Raw genomic sequence first — 16807 nt, 5'->3', positions numbered from 1 at the left:
CAGATTGCTACAGACTGGTGTGCTGTTAACAGATTCTGTTTTTGTTGAGTTGGTTGCTTATTTTGATGAAACTATGGATAGTATCGGGGGGTATTAGCCATGGAAGATTGAAAATACAGTAACCCAACATCAACATAAGTAGAATTTAATTTTGCTACAGTACCTAAGGAAGTGGTGATTTGCTTTCTTATACTAATGTTATCACGAGTTTCGGTTTAAGTTTCGTGTTGTGAAGTTTTCAAGTTTTGGGTGAAGTTCTTCTGGACAAACAGATAAAGAGTGGAAAGAGCTCAAGCTTTGGGATTCCCAAGGCACCCCAAGTTGATTCAAGGATGCCGTAAAAGCCTAAGCTTGGGGATGCCATGGGAAGGCATCCCCTCTTTCGTCTTCAATCCATCGGTAACGTTACTTGGGGCTATATTTTTATTCACCACATGTTATGTGTTTTGCTTGGAGCGTCTTGTATCATAGGAGTCTTTTATTTTTGTTGTGTCACAATCTTCCTTGCTGCACACCTAGAGAGAGAGACATGCACTCACCGTGATTTTGTCGAGCTTCACTTATATCCTTTGGTTAGACAATTCAGCTCACATGTGCTTCACTTATATCTTTTAGAGCACGGAAGCGCGTGGCTTGGTAGTTGATCTATGCTATGATAGTAGTCTCAAAAGGGGTATTTATCCAAAGGGATATGAAAACTTCCACCTTCACGTGCATTGAATAGTTAGAGAAGTTTGATTCATCTCAATTAGTTTTGAGTTGTGGTGGTGGTAATATTGAAGTTACATTAGTAAGCTGTTGTGGATCTAGAAATACTTGTGTTGAAGTTAGTAATTCCCGTAGCATGCACGTATGGTGAACCACTATGTGATGAAGTCTGAGCATGATTAGTCTATTGATTGTCATCCTTTGTGTGGCGGTCGGGATCGCGTGATGGCTTGTACCTACCAACCCTTCCCCTAGGGGTATGCGTTGAATGCTTTGTTTCGATTACTACTAAAACTTTTGCAATAAGTATATGAGTTCTTCATGACTAATGATGAGTCCATGGTTTAGATGCACTTTCACCTTCCACCATCACTATCTTCTTTAGTGCCGTGCAACTTCCGCCGGTGCACAAAACCCACCATTAGCCTCCCTCAAAACAGCCACCATACCTACCTACTATGGATTTTTCAAAGCCATTCTGAGAAATATTGCCATGCAACTACCACCATGACATGTGCCACCACTTCTACATTGCCATTTGCATGATCATAAGATAGCTAGCATGATGTTTCCATTGATGTCTATGCCATGCTAGATCATTGTCACGGTACACTACCGAAGTCATTCCATATAGAGTCTTCATTGCTCTAAGTTTTGAGTTGTAAGTGTGATGATCACCATTGATGGAGCATTGTCCCATGTGAGGAAATAAAAGAGGCCAGCAAAGCCCATTTACAAGAAGAGGCCAAAGATGCCCGCAAAAAAAAAGAGGCCAAAGAGCCCACCAAAAAATGAGAGAAAAAGAGAGAAGGGACAGTGCTACCACCTTTCCACACTTGTGCATGTTAAGCACCATGATCTTCATGATTGAGAGTCTCTCGTTTTGTCACCACCATATAGCTAGTGGGAATTTTTCATTATATAACTTGGCTTGTATATTCCAATGATAGGCTTCCTCAAATTTGCCTTAGGTCTTCGTGAGCAAGCAAGTTGGATGCACACCCACTAGTTTTCTTTAAGAGCTTTCACATACTCTTAGCTCTAGTGCCTCATTTGTATGGCAATCCCTACTCATTCACGTTGATATCTATTGATGAGCATATCCATAGCTCATTGATATGCCTAGTCAATGTGACCATCTTCTCCTTGTTTGTCTTACAACCTCCACCACACTCCACACCACTTATAGTGCTAAAACCATGGCTCACGCTCATGTATTGCGTGAGAGTTCAAAAGGTTTGAGAAAGTAAAGGTGTGAAAACAATTACTTGGCCAATACCGGGGTTGTGCATGATTTAAATTCGTTGTGCAAGGATGGTAGAGCATAGCCAAACTATATGATTTTTTAGGGATAACTTTCTTTTGGCCTTGTTATTTTGAAAGTTCATGATTACCTTGCTAGTTTGCTTGAAGTATTATTGTCTCCATGTCAATAGAAAACTATTGTTTTGAATCTAATGGATCTGAACATTCATGTCACATAAGAGGAGTTACAAAGGACATCTATGCTAGGTAGCATGAAAGCATCAAAAATTCATTATTTATCACTTCCCTACTCGAGGACGAGCAGGAGTTAAGCTTGGGGATGCTTGATACGTCTCAAACGTATCTATAATTTTTGATGGTTTCACACTGTTATCTTGTCAACTTTGGATGTTTTATATACCTTTTATATCTTTTTTGGGACTAACTTATTCACTACAGGAATCACCTTCTTTGCCGTCTGCCATCACAGACGGCAAAGACAAATACCCGGACGGCAAAGACAGTACCACAAACGGCAAAGATTGTCACGGCCGGCAAATTTTCTGCGTCAGCCTACGACGACATAGGACCTTCTTTGCCGTCTGCCCCCTAAAGCGGACGACAAAGCTCTTTGCCGTCAGCTTTCCTGAGGAGCAGTCGGCAAAGAGTTTGGGACGGCAACCGAGAGGCGTTGCCTCCGTTAGGGGTTAACGGAGCCTTTGCCGTCTGCCTCCTCGGCAATCTTTGCCGTCTGCCTCCCAGTCAAGCTTTGCCGTCTGCCTTCTCCTCCCCTCCCCTCCCCCCCTCCATCTTTGCCGTCCGCCCCCTTGACTGTCTTTGCCCCCTGCCGTGTCCTCCCCTCCCCCCTCTCTCCACTTTTGTCTTCTGCCCCCTCCTTTGTGCCCTCTTCTTTGCCGTCTGCCCATCCAGTAGGCAGACGGCAAAGAGACTATATGGCCAGCTGCTACTGCCCAGGTTGCACAGCTGGGCGCCACGTGGCACCTTTGCCGTGTGCTGGCTGATGGCAAAGGCCTTTGCCATCAGCTGGCAGACCGCAAAGATCCTATATTGTCCCATATTTATTTATTTTTTCTATTTCACATCACATATACATATAATTCAGAGCACATATATCATAAATAGATCACAACACATATATGATATACATATAAAGCTCATCAATGCCATTTGTTCATCAACCTACATCCCATATATCAAAAGAACCAACACATACGAAGTTTCATCCATATATACATACATATAGTTGCACATATATTGTTCATCAACACATACAAAGAACCAACACATTGTTCATCAACTCAAATAAAAACGGAAACTAAACCACTCCAACGCCAGCTTCCATGCATGTAGTACATCCAATCTGCAAAATGGGAATAAGAAAGTAAGTAGAAGAACAACAACAACATATATATGACAAATAAGCGAAATTGAAGAAGAAAGAGAAGAAGCAAGAAGAGAACAAGGAGAAGAAAAACAAGAAGGAGGAGGAGGAGGGGAAGGGGAAGGAGAAGGAGAAGGAGGAGGAGAAGAAGAAAAAAGAAGAGAAGAAGAAGGAGAAGAAGGAGGAGAAGAAGGAGAGAAGAAGGAGAAGAAGGAGGGCTCCTTCTCCTTATCCTTCTTCTTCTCCTCCTTCTCCTTCTTCTTCTCTTCTTCTCCTCCTCCTTCTTCTTCTTCTCCTCCTCCTCCTTATTCTTCTCCTTCTCCTTCTATTCTTATTCTCTTCTTCATCTTCTTCTTCCTTCTCCTTCTTTTTGAGCTAAATATTCCAATTATGTCATTTTAGAGGAAAACACGCTAAGTATATAATATTCATGAGCTAACCAAGGTTCTTATGCCATTTTGAGCTTATTATGGTATTTTGGAGCTAAATGGGCTAATTATGTCATTGTTGGGTTAATTAAAGCAAGGATAATATGAAAGAGGAGAAGAAAGAGGAGGAGGAGGAGAAGAAGAAGAAATCAAGAAGAAGGAGGAGAAGGAGGAGGAGGAGAAGGATAGAAGGTCCTTGGCCTTCTTCTCCTCCTCCTCCTCCTCCTCCTTCTTCTCTTCTTCTTCATCTCTTCTTCTTCTTTCTTTTCATTTTGCCTATTTCTTCTCCTCTTCTCCTCTTGTTGGAGCTAAATTACCTAATTATGTCTTTTTTGAGCTAAATGGGCTAATTATGTCAGTTTAGAGAAAAACAAGCTAAGTATATAATATTCATGAGCTAACCAAGGTTCTTATGCCATTTTGAGCTTATTATGGTATTTTGGAGCTAAATGGGCTAATTATGTCATTTTTGGGTTAATTAAAGCAAGGATAATATGAAAGAGGAGAAGAAAGAGGAGGAGGAGGAGAAGAAGAAGAAATCAAGAAGAAGGAGGAGGAGGAGGAGAAGGAGGAGGAGGAGAAGGATAGAAGGTCCTTGGCCTTCTCCTCCTCCTCCTCCTCCTCCTTCTTCTTCTTCTCTTCTTCTTCATCTCTTCTACTTCTTTCTTTTCATTTTGCCTATTTCTTCTCCTCTTCTCCTCTTGTTGGAGCTAAATTACCTAATTATGTCTTTTTTGAGCTAAATGGGCGAATTATGTCATTTTATAGGAAAACAAGCTAAGCATATAATATTCATGAGCTAACCAAGGTTCTTATGCCATTTTGAGCTTATTATGGTATTTTGGAGCTAAATGGGCTAATTATGTCATTGTTGGGTTAATTAAAGCAAGGATAATATGAAAGAGGAGAAGGAAGAGGAGGAGGAGGAGAAGAAGAAGAAATCAAGAAGAAGGAGGAGGAGGAGGAGAAGGAGGAGGAGGAGAAGGATAGAAGGTCCTTGGCCTTCTCCTCCTCCTCCTCCTCCTTTTTCTCTTCTTCTTCATCTCTTCTTCTTCTTTCTTTTCATTTTGCCTATTTCTTCTCCTCTTGTTGGAGCTAAATTACCTAATTATGTCTTTTTTGAGCTAAATGGGCTAATTATGTCATTTTAAAGGAAAACAAGCTAAGTATATAATATTCATGAGCTAACCAAGGTTCTTATGCCATTTTGAGCTTATTATGGTATTTTGGAGCTAAATGGGCTAATTATGTCATTGTTGGGTTAATTAAAGCAAGGATAATACGAAAGAGGAGAAGAAAGAGGAGGAGGAGGAGGAGGAGAAGAAGAAGAAATCAAGAAGAAGGAGGAGGAGGAGGAGAATGAGGAGGAGGAGAAGGATAGAAGGTCCTTGGCCTTCTCCTCCTCCTCCTCCTCCTCCTCCTCCTCCTTCTTCTCTTCTTCTTCATCTCTTCTTCTTCTTTCTTTTCATTTTGCCTATTTCTTCTCCTCTTCTCCTCTTGTTGGAGCTAAATTACCTAATTATGTCTTTTTGAGCTAAATGGGCTAATTATGTCATTTTAGAGGAAAACAAGCTAAGTATATAATATTCATGAGCTAACCAAGGTTCTTATGCCATTTTGAGCTTATTATGGTATTTTGGAGCTAAATTGGCTAATTATGTCATTGTTGGGTTAATTAAAGCAAGGATAATATGAAAGAGGAGAACAAAGAGGAGGAGGAGGAGAAGAAGAAGAAATCAAGAAGAAGGAGGAGGAGGAGGAGAAGGAGGAGGAGGAGAAGGATAGAAGGTCCTTGGCCTTCTCCTCCTCCTCCTCCTCCTCCTCCTCCTCCTCCTCCTTCTTCTTCTCTTCTTCTTCATCTCTTCTTCTTCTTTCTTTTCATTTTGTCTATTTCTTCTCCTCTTCTCCTCTTGTTGGAGCTAAATTACCTAATTATGTCTTTTTTGAGCTAAATGGGCTAATTATGTCATTTTAGAGGAAAACAAGCTAAGTATATAATATTCATGAGCTAACCAAGGTTCTTATGCCATTTTTAGCTTATTATGGTATTTTGGAGCTAAATGGGCTAATTATGTCATTGTTGGGTTAATTAAAGCAAGGATAATATGAAAGAGGAGAAGAAAGAGGAGGAGGAGGAGAAGAAGAAGAAATCAAGGAGGAGGAGGAGGAGGAGAAGGAGGAGGAGGAGAAGGATAGAAGGTCCTTGGCCTTCTCCTCCTCCTCCTCTGTTATGACCGGCTTGGCCTATGGCCGGCGTAGGCCCATTAGGCGTTAATATTAGCGGCTTGGCCCGCAAGTTATCTTAGCTCAATTACATTAGGAAAGTTATCTTAGGCTCGAGTTATAAATACTAGTTGTAAGACATCAATTGAGATCAAGCAATAAAGATATTATCTTCTATTGCCTGGCTCTCCAAGGAGCCGGAACCCTAGCCTCCGCCGCACCTAACCCTAGCCGCGACGGCGCCATCTCGCCGGCGCGTCCGCTCCAGCCCTCGCTCCCCTCCTCCTTGCCCTTACAACCTACGCCGGAGGCCCGGTAGGAACCCTAGTCCTACCAATTTGGTATCTAGAGATTCCAGGCTGATCATGTCGCTCCCTCCACCACCGCCGCCGCTCAACACCACCACCGCCCCACTGCCGCAAACCACCACCACCGCCCCGCCGCCGCTGCTGCTCACGTCCGGGACCGCTCCCTCGCCAGTGCCGATCATCACCGCGGAGGAGCCGCTCCCCATACTCTCGCCCGAGGCGATATCGGGCACCCTGCGGGAGCTTGTCCAAGCGGTCCGAGGCATCAGCCTCTACCTCGCTGGGACCCAACCCCCGCCGCCGAGCGTCGCCCCCACTACCTACGGGCCGCTGTCGCTGCCGTGGGCCACCCTGGCCTTCCAGCCACTCCACGGAGGGGCGCCGCCGCCGCCGCCGCAGCTGCTGCTGCAGCACTACCACGCCGCGGGCACTCCCTGGCCGGTGTGGCCGGCCACCACCACGCCGCTGGGGGGGATGCCCCACCAGTCGCTACCGGCCACCACGGCGCAGGCTCCGGCGCCGCACCAGCAGCCGCCGCCGCCATCGACAGCAGCACCTCCAACGCCCCGAACCACCGGTCGGCCCCTGCACCAGGTGCAGTTCCTGTCATCGCCATCGCCAATTCCCGCGTGGGCAGCCGGATCATCTTCGGGTCCGATCTATACCCCGGCACCAGAACACCCGGCGCCCTCTCTGCCGTTCGAGCGGTCCTCCAGCTCGGCGCCCTACGACCCGGAGTTTCCCGACCCGGCATACGCGAGGCCACCGACATCCGCGGCTCCCGGACACGGCGGGCCGACATCTCCTCGGTTCGCTAAGCTGAACTTCACCACTTACGACGGCGCGGAAGACCCCCTCAACTGGCTCAACCAGTGCGAGCAGTTCTTTCGGGGGCAGCGGACGCTCGCGTCGGATCGCACCTGGCTCGCGTCCTATCATCTCCGTGGTACTGCCCAGACTTGGTACTACGCCCTCGAGCAGGACGAGGGCGGCATGCCATCGTGGGACCGCTTTCGCGAGCTCTGCCTTCTCCGGTTTGGCCCCCCATCCGTGGCAGCCGACTGGCAGCCCTCGGCCGCTTACCGTTTACCTCAACGGTCCACGACTACGCCGACCGATTCCAAGCCCTGGCATGCCACGCGCCAGGCATATCCGCGTCTCAGCGTGCTGAGCTCTTTGTGGGTGGCCTACCGGACCATATTCGCGTGGATGTCGAGCTCCGGGAACCCCCCGACCTTCAGTCCGCCATGTACTATGCCCGGGCCTTCGAGCAGCGGGCCCAGGCACTGCAGCAACCGCCCGGACGGGGCGGCCGCCAGCTCAGTCGACCCGTGCCGACCATTCCAGCACCGGGCCGGCCTCCGCCAGCCGCAATGGCCGCACCTCCGGCCGTCACATGGACCTTCCGCAGGTTGTCCCCGGCCGAGCAGCAGGAGCGTCGACGTCAGGGTCTCTGCTTTAACCGCGATGAGCCCTACACGCCGACACATGTCTGCCCCCGCCTCTTCTACTTGCAGATAGTCGACTACACCGAGGCGGACGAGACGAACGACGCACTAGACCCGGCCGCAGATTCTACGGCGACGGCCTGCGTCGTCTCTCTCCACGCCCTCGCCGGCATCCGCCATGAGCGGACCATGTTGCTGCCCATGACGATCCATGGCGAGCAGCTGGTCGCCCTGCTGGATACGGGCTCCACTCATAACTTCCTGCCCGAGGCAACCATGCGTCGTCTAGCTATTCCGACCATGGGCGGGGAGCGCCTTCGGATCACGGTGGCCAACGGTGACCGCCTCCAGTGTCATGGACTCGCCCGCGATGTTCCCATCACCATCGGGGGCGAACACTTTTCCATTAGTTGTGCCGGCATCGACCTCGGCTGTTTCGACTTCATCCTCGGTGTGGACTTTCTCCGGACCCTCGGGCCCATCGTGTGGGACTTCGACGCCCTCACGATGACATTCTGGCGGCTGGGACGCCAAATTGGCCTTGGCCTCCTCCTCCTCCTCCTCTTTATGTCTTTTTTGAGCTAAATTACCTAATTATGTCTTTTTTGAGCTAAATTACCTAATTATGTCTTCTTGGAGCTAAATTGGCTAATTATCTCATTTTAGAGGAAAACAAGCTAAGTTTGGAGGAGAAACTTACCGTAGTGGTCATCAAGGAGGAGAAACACCACGGTTGCTCGCGCCAGCTTTGTTTGGAGACGGTTTCCCTGGAGAAGGGTCGTGCGATGCCGCTCGGGAGTTATTCTGCAGAAAAGATATTTTGCAATGTCTCAGTTAGCATGATGACACTCAATTATTAATACTAGTTTATAATGAAACTCACCGTGCCAATCGAAGAGAAGACGGGCATCGACGGAGGGACTTGACCGCTCTTCTCGCACAGACCCTCAAGAGTGGGTCGTATTAATTAGTATTGAAACAGACATTACACACATGATTTGGCTAATGTGAAAAAAAACATACCACAAAAAGCTCGTACACGGCACGTTGACCCGCCTCATTCCGGGCCCTTTCCTCCTCAAGCAATCGTGCCGTGCTCTGGTCCCTCTCATCAAGAGCAGCCTGAAGAGCAGCCTGGCTTGCCAATCTCTCTTTCTCAAGAGCAGCCTGGTTTGCCGCTCTCTCTTTCTGAAGAGCAGCCTGAAAAACCATTCCTCGTTACCACAGTAATGATCTATGGTGACACACATAATGAAATGGATGAAAGTGTTCTTAGTCCGTACATCTAACCTCGATGGCAAGTTCGACTGGCCGTCGACGACGCGTTATCTCAGGGCAGTTGCTCGACTGGCGCGCCTTGATCCCCGGAAGAGTGAGTGGACAACGCGTTATCCCATCTCCAATGGCTATCGAGCCATGGGGCCTCCCGCCACCAGATATCATCACCAGCTCTGGATCCAAAGGTTCCTGGCTAGGGTTAAAGTCATCCCCTTTCGTAGCCTTCCCCGCGTCCCTGTATGCCACGAGCTTCTGGTGGGATGATATGTTGGTGAAGTTACTGGGATCATCCAGGTCAGACTCAGAGAATTCCTTCGCCTTCTTGTACGAGGCAGTATGGGCCATGCCATAAAGGTCGTACAAGTGTGGCATCTCAGTCTTATTGTGATGCGCCTAAAAGAGAGGAACAAAATATTAGCATAAGAATGAATTGCATGAATCATGAAGCAAATCACATACCCAGTTTTGTCCAAACTGAAGTAAGTTGGCGCTGCCTTGATGGTGTGGCACACCAACCATTTGGCTACGCCGATCTTTCGCATTATCGTGGACGGCTCGCCAGCTGCCTGTGCACCACTCATCAATCAACGCCTCCCAACAATCCATCTTATCCGCACACCATCTCAGGGGCACCTGTAAGTTATTAGAAAGAATTTTCAGCGCTACGCCTATGAACGAAATCAAGAAAACTACATAGAAGGACTTAAGAATACGTAATTACCTTCATGTATTGCTCCTTCTTCAGAAACTTTCCGCGGCAATCCTTCTTCTCCTTCTTAATACCACGCGTGGCGTAGTAATCTCGAATAGCCTGCGGCCGAGCCTCGTGGCGCAAGTTCTGTAGTAACCGCCTACACTCGACCTCGAGAACCCTGGCCGCCGCCTCCTCATATCCATCCTCACACCTATAGAAGGTCTGCAATCAAACGTGAAAACACCGATTAGTACCATAATTAGCTATATTGTTAATTTTAGATTATGTAAAAGGATAATTTACCCAAAAGCTCCTGATCACCATCTCGGCCCTCGTGTGGCACAAGACACCATCTATAATCTCCACCGGCGGGGCCTGCGCAGCCTGGTAGTGCTCCCAGGTAAATCCTAGTGTAGGAACCTGACCCTCACCAGGCAACGTGACAAACCCCGGGAAATTTGTCCGGCATAGCACACCAAGGACGGAGTTCGGCCTACGGACTCCAAGAGGGTGTACCCATCCCCTGCAGTATGATAAGGTCAGCGCATTAGATATTTGAACAAACTTGAAGGCAAAAGCTAAAAAAAGGGTAAATGTACTTACCTATCTCCTTCAGGTTTAATCACCGGCCTCTGCTCGCGGGTAGCCGGGGCGACCGGGAGACGTGTACTACCACTCTTGTACACAGTAGCCGGGGCCCCGTCCACCTGCACATCGCCCTCGCTATCCGTAAGCTCATCCCCGCCATCCCCGCCGCGTGAACCACCCGGACCCTCGGTCCAATCCGGCAACTCGGTACGATCCGGCCAAGGCTCCTATCCGGACCTCTCCACGTCGGGTGAAGCCTCCGGAACCGTAGTCTCCTCCGGCTGCTCCTGGGCCGAGTGCACCTCGACCCGAGGCTGCTCCTGGACCGGAGTCTCATGGGACGAATGCCCGTGAACACCAGGCTCCTGGACCGGAGTCCCCGTAGCCTCCTCCGCAAACGGGTCGACCATACTAGTCCTATGCTCGGGTGAATGAGCTGGTGGTGGTGGCGAGGACGGCTCAACAGTCTTCCTGGATCTTCCGCGGCCACCACCTCTCCATGTACCCTTCCCCTTCTTCCCTACCCGACCAGCACCTCTCCCAGCGGGCAATGCCGCCGACGAAGAAGAACCCACGGCTGGTGTCGAAAGACTGTCTGCCAAGGCTCTACGGAGAGATAGGGGTGGAATGGAAGTACCACCCCTCGTGCGGGGCGCCTGGGAAGAACCCGTCGAGCGATCTGGACCCGCGCCCACCATGTTTCAACACCTGCCATGATATAGATTAAAAGAAATTAGTACAACATAAAAAAATTGAATGACTGACATGAATAATAATATGTACATGAATAATAAAGATTAAAATATATATAATTTAAGTTGTGAATCTTACAAACTAATAATCATCATCAATAAATGCATCATCATCATCACTATCACGCATGTATTCATGAATGACGTGCTCATCGGGTTCAACGGCGTGAAGTTGTGAAATGCCTTCCTTTAATCGTTGAAGCATTGACAGGTCATCCGCATCAGTAACCTCTACGAGTTCCAGGTCTTCTGGTTCCGGCTCAGGGCTGGAGTCGGATTCATTGTCGCTGTCTACTTCCATGTTCTTGGATGAAGCACGGCGGTTCTTGAAACGTTTCTTGGAAAGACGTGTTTCTTGGAAGAATTCTCCATCATATGTGTCTGGGTTAATGTGAGGTTCATAATCCTGTTCATTTGGGAGAGGTGGTCTGACATGTGGCGGCACTTCATAAACAACATACCAACCTTCCAGATTCTTATCCGTTTGGCATGCCCACGGTAGGTAGAAAACTTGGGTCGCCTGTTGAGCCGTAATATAGACATCGGGAACATCTAAATGGGTGTTTGGATTGATTTCGACTAGTCCTATATGTTCATGAGTCCTTCTAGTCTCCTTCGGCTAGAACCAATAACATTTGAAGACTACGACGTTCGGTGGGTTTTCACCATAGAATTGAAGTTCATAAATTGCTTCAACTCTTCCATAATACTCGATAACACCTTCGCCGATAGTAGAGACACCACAACTTGTAGATTTCCGGTCGGGCATAGATAGCTCTTTGCCAAAGGTACGAAAGAGATACTCGTTGATATTGTATTTCTCAAATGAACGGACCTTATAGTCAAAACCATTAGCGACTTGTCTCAATTCGGCGTCCATAGACTCTGAATTAGCCTACAAGTTTAATACGAAACGGTTGTTGCATTAGCCGCAAGTTAGACCAAGAATGAAATGGTCCATTATTGATAATTACCGTTTGTTTGAACCAAGAGATGAAACCGGGATAGCCGCCTCCTGTCTTTGACATAAGCTCATACACTTCGACGGAATCATTTTCGATCACCGCTCCATCCGAGAATTTGACGACGTAACGGCTGTTTGAAATATCCGGGAATAAGAGCAGTTCAAATGAATTAGAAGTTACGAGAAAATGTGCCGAGAACTCACTCGATGTACGGCCGCACTTCTGTTAGGTTGTTGAAGATATACAACGAAATGTTCCGCCATTCTTCGATATCCAACATTATTGGTTTCGAAGCACCGGCTGGTGCGAGCTTCCCTTTGAATAGGCTTAGGTTGGACCCACCTTTTTTAGGGTCTCCATCATTGTGCCGAGGCTTCGGATTATGCAAATGATGATTTTTGGCTTCGTAGTGTGCTGTCACAAAGTTTGCCACCTCCTCAGTAATGAATGCCTCAGCCATCGATGCTTCAATTCTACGCTTATTTTTACATTTAGCTCGAAGGGACTTCTGCATCCTCTCAGTTGCAAAGCACCAACGATTTTGCACGGGCCCACCCAATCTTGCCTCGGTCGGTAGATGTAAAATCAAATGCTGCATTGGATTAAAGAAGCCCGGTGGAAAGATCTTCTCTAACTTGCACAACAACTCCGGTGCAAACTCCTCCATGTCTTCTACCACGCCAGGCGACAATTCTTTCACACAAAGAACACGGAAGAAATAACTCAGCTCCGCCAGTACTAGCCATTCATCCTCAGGAATAAAGCCACGTAACATCACCGGCATTACCCGCTCTAGCCATATGTGCCAATCATGACTCTTGAGACCAAAGATTTTTAATTTTTCAAGACTCGCTCCCCTCTTTGGATTCGCTGCATACCCATCGGGGAACATCAAGTGCATTTTGACCCACAAGATAATTTCCCTCATAGCTGGCCTTCCAAGATTGAACCAGGCCTTTGGCTTCGACCACTTCTGCTTTCCTTTCCCTTCTCGCATGTTTTGTAACGGTCTATGACATAGTGTCTCTTGATCGACTCTAGCCTTAATATTATCCTTTGTCTTCCCATCTATGTCGAACAATGTACCAAAAATAGCCTCTCCGATATTCTTTTCAGTGTGCATCATGTCGATATTGTGTGGAAGAAGGAGGTCTTTGAAGTAAGGCAGATCCCAGAAGCATGGCTTGTGAGTCCAGGCCTGTTTTGAATTATACCCCTTGAAATACCCTAGACGCTCTGGATCAGGCTCGAGGGCGTTTAACTGATCCAGGATCTGTTGGCCTGTGAACGCATGTGGTGCCAAGTTTTCGACAACTTTACCTTTGGTAAAGTTCTTCTTGTCTTTTCTGAACTGATGGTCAGGATCCAGGAACTGTCTATGCAAGTCAAAGCAAGAATACTCCCGACCTTCCTTCAACCAATGAAACTGAAGAGCTGCCTTGCATTGGGGGCACGGGAACCTTCCATGCACACACCATCCAGAGAATAGCGCATACGCTGGCAAGTCATGCATAGAGTACATGTACCACACATGCATTTTGAAGTTTTCTTTTCTAGCGGCATCGTATGTCTTGACCCCATTTTCCCAAGCTTCTTCCAATTCATCCTTAAGTGGTTGCAGGTACACATTCATATTCATCCCCGGATAATTGGGCCCTGGAATTATCAACGTCAGAAATATGTTCTTTCTTTGCATAATCTGCCCGGGGGGGAGATTCAGTGGAATGACAAATACAGGCCAACAACTGTATTGGGTTGCCGTCATGCCGAAGGGATTAAAACCATCCGTGGCGGCGCAGACTCGAGGATTCCTTGGATCTGCCGCTTTATCCTGATGCAATCCATCGAAATGTTTCCACGCTTCCCCATCCGATGTGTGTACCATCATCTTATTCCCATCCGCATCTAGTTCGGTTCTTTTGCCCAATTTGTGCCATGTCATCTGTCTGGCTGTCTCTTCGACCATGAAAAGACGTTGAAGTCTTGGTACGATTGGCATATACCGAAGAACACTAACTACGATTTTGGTCTGCCTCTTCTCACCCATACCGTTGTCTACCACAAGATACCTGCAAGACTCGCAATTGGGACAATAGTCCAAGTGTGCATACTCCTTCCTAAATAAGACACATCCTTTCTCACATGCATCTATCTTCTCATAGGGCATCTTAAGTACACGAAGTATTTTGTCCGACTGGTACAGGTTTGCAGGCATGACATGGCCTTTGGGTAGGAAACGTCCAAATAGTGTCATCATCGCGTCGTAGCATTCTCTTCCCAAGTTGAACTGAGCCTTCAGAGCCATTACTTGTGCAATTGCATCCAGTTGACAGAGCTCGGTGTGCTCATGGAGAGGACGTTTTGAAGACTCCAACATTTCATAAAAGGCCTTTGCAGATTCCTCCATCTCATCTTCCGAATCCCGAGCATCATCAAAGTCTTGCACCATGTCTTCGATCCCAGTACCATGCTCGTCCGTGCGACGACGGACCACCTCAGCTCTTGTGCGTTGTATAGACTCACCATGAAATGTCCACACCGTATAATTAGGCTTAAAACCCCTCCTCTGCAGGTGTTTAATCATTACAGCCTCTGTCGTCTTTTTATAGTTGTCGCATCCAGGACAGGGGCAATAGTTTCTTTCCTGGCCATTTGTGAATGCCACTTTCACAAATTCCTTTGTTTTTAAAAACCATTCTTTCGTCATCTCTTTCTGACTAGGGTGACCGGTATACATCCACGCACGATCACTCATCTTGCGTAGCTACTAAAGACAGAAGAAATATATTTATATATAATTTAGCATTTATATTCATCTTTCACCATTTTTATTACGTCCAGGCAACCTACACGCTAATAGGTAAATATAGGTCCTAATTCCACCCGAGTATGTGTAGATTGGGTTCGTTTTCCCATGCTCTGCTCCGGATCCAACACAAAATTTCGGCAGCACCTCCCCGCTGTTCTCCTGATACACGTCTCCGCAATAAACAGAGAGGATGTGCATCCGGAGAACAACAGGGAGGCACTGACGAAATTCCGCATCGGATCCAGAGCACAGCATACGGGAAAATGAACCCAATCTAAACATACTCGGGCTGTCCATGGATAATGTTGGACAATTCGAAAGGATGGCGGTTATAAATATGCAAAGACATGCATATTTATAGATGTCGCCCTTTCGAATGGGAGACGCATACTGGTCACGCATACTGATAAATTAATTGAATTACCTAAATCTAGAAAGTTGCATCCAGAAACCGAGCCACAGTAAATGAAGGGGCGGGGAGGAGATGAAATTTGTACTGACCCACGAATGCAGGGGCGGAGCTCGTACAACGCACGGGCAGGTCTTCGCACAACAGACCTCACAGCGACGAGACAACTATCACATGTAAATCCACCCGATCAACACAAATATTCCAATTATGTCATTTTAGAGGAAAACAAGCTAAGTATATAATATTAATGAGCTAACCAAGGTTCTTATGCCATTTTGAGCTTATTATGGTATTTTGGAGCTAAATGGGCTAATTATGTCATTGTTGGGTTAATTAAAGCAAGGATAATATGAAAGAGGAGAAGAAGGAGGAGGAGGAGGAGAAGAAGAAGAAATCAAGAAGAAGGAGGAGAAGGAGAAGAAGGAGGAGGAGGAGAAGGACTAGAAGGTCCTTGGCCTTCTCCTCCTCCTCCTCCTCCTTATTCTTCTTCTTCTTCTTCTTCTTCTTCTTATTTTCTTTTTTCCTCTTATTCTTATCTTCCTCTCCTATTTTTCTTCTGCTTCTTCTTCTTCTTCTTCTTCTTCTTCTTCTTTCTTCTCCTCATCTTCTTTTCCTTCTTCTTCTTTTCCTTCTTCTTCTTTTTTTTTCTTCTCCTTTCTCCTTCTTCTTCTTATTCGTTTCTTATTTTCCTTTTGCCTTTTCCTTTTATTCCTTCTTATTTTCCTTCTTCTTCTTCTTCTTCTTCTTCTTTTCATTCTTCTTCTTCTCCTCCTCCTCCTCTAGCTCTTCTTCTTCTTCTTCTCCTTTTTTCTTCTTCTACTTATTCTTCTTCTTCTACTTTTTCTTATTTTCTTCTACTAAACAGGAAACTAACCTAAGACTAAACATAAACCTAAGACTAAACATAAACTTAAACTAAAACTAAATCTAAACCTAAACCTAAACTAAAACAAGATTGTGGTGGCATAAACTAATTAAGGGATATTCAACACATAACAAGTTTCTGTCCAGTCCACTAGTACTTATCCAAAGTCCAAAAACATTGGTAGAAATCCATTGTTCGAGCTCACCTTGTGATTTGGGCGAGAGGAATCGGTCGAAGGGCTGCTGCTCAAGGCTCCGACGCTGGTCTCGGGAGTCAATGGCGTCCGGGTGACCTCGTCATTGCCATGGGGTTGCTGCTCCAAGCCGGTGGAGGGAGGAGTGCCGCTGAGCGAGGAGGGTGTCTGGCCGGTGATGGGAGGGCGAGGGCGGAGGGAGGACTGCGAGGAGGACGAGGGCGAGGGTGCGGGCGGAGGGAGGACGACGAGGAGGGCGAGGGCGAGGGTGCGGGCGGAGGGTGACGACGAGGGAGGCGGCGGCGCTCGCAGAGAGTGGGGGTGAGGTGGGGTGGGGGTGGCGTCGTCGGCGGCGGCGGTGGGGCGGCGGCGGCGCTGGGTGCCGGGGGCTGCGGCGGCGGCGCTGAGGGGCTGCGGCGGCGCTGAGGGGAGAGCAGTGAGAGAGAGTGCGTGGGAGAGAGGAGAGAGGTGGGGCGCGCGGCGACCGTT

The sequence above is a fragment of the Hordeum vulgare genome, chromosome 2H, assembly GCF_904849725.1.
Source record: "Hordeum vulgare subsp. vulgare chromosome 2H, MorexV3_pseudomolecules_assembly, whole genome shotgun sequence".
Classification (NCBI taxonomy): domain Eukaryota; kingdom Viridiplantae; phylum Streptophyta; class Magnoliopsida; order Poales; family Poaceae; genus Hordeum; species Hordeum vulgare.
This window is presented reverse-complemented; position numbering follows the sequence as displayed.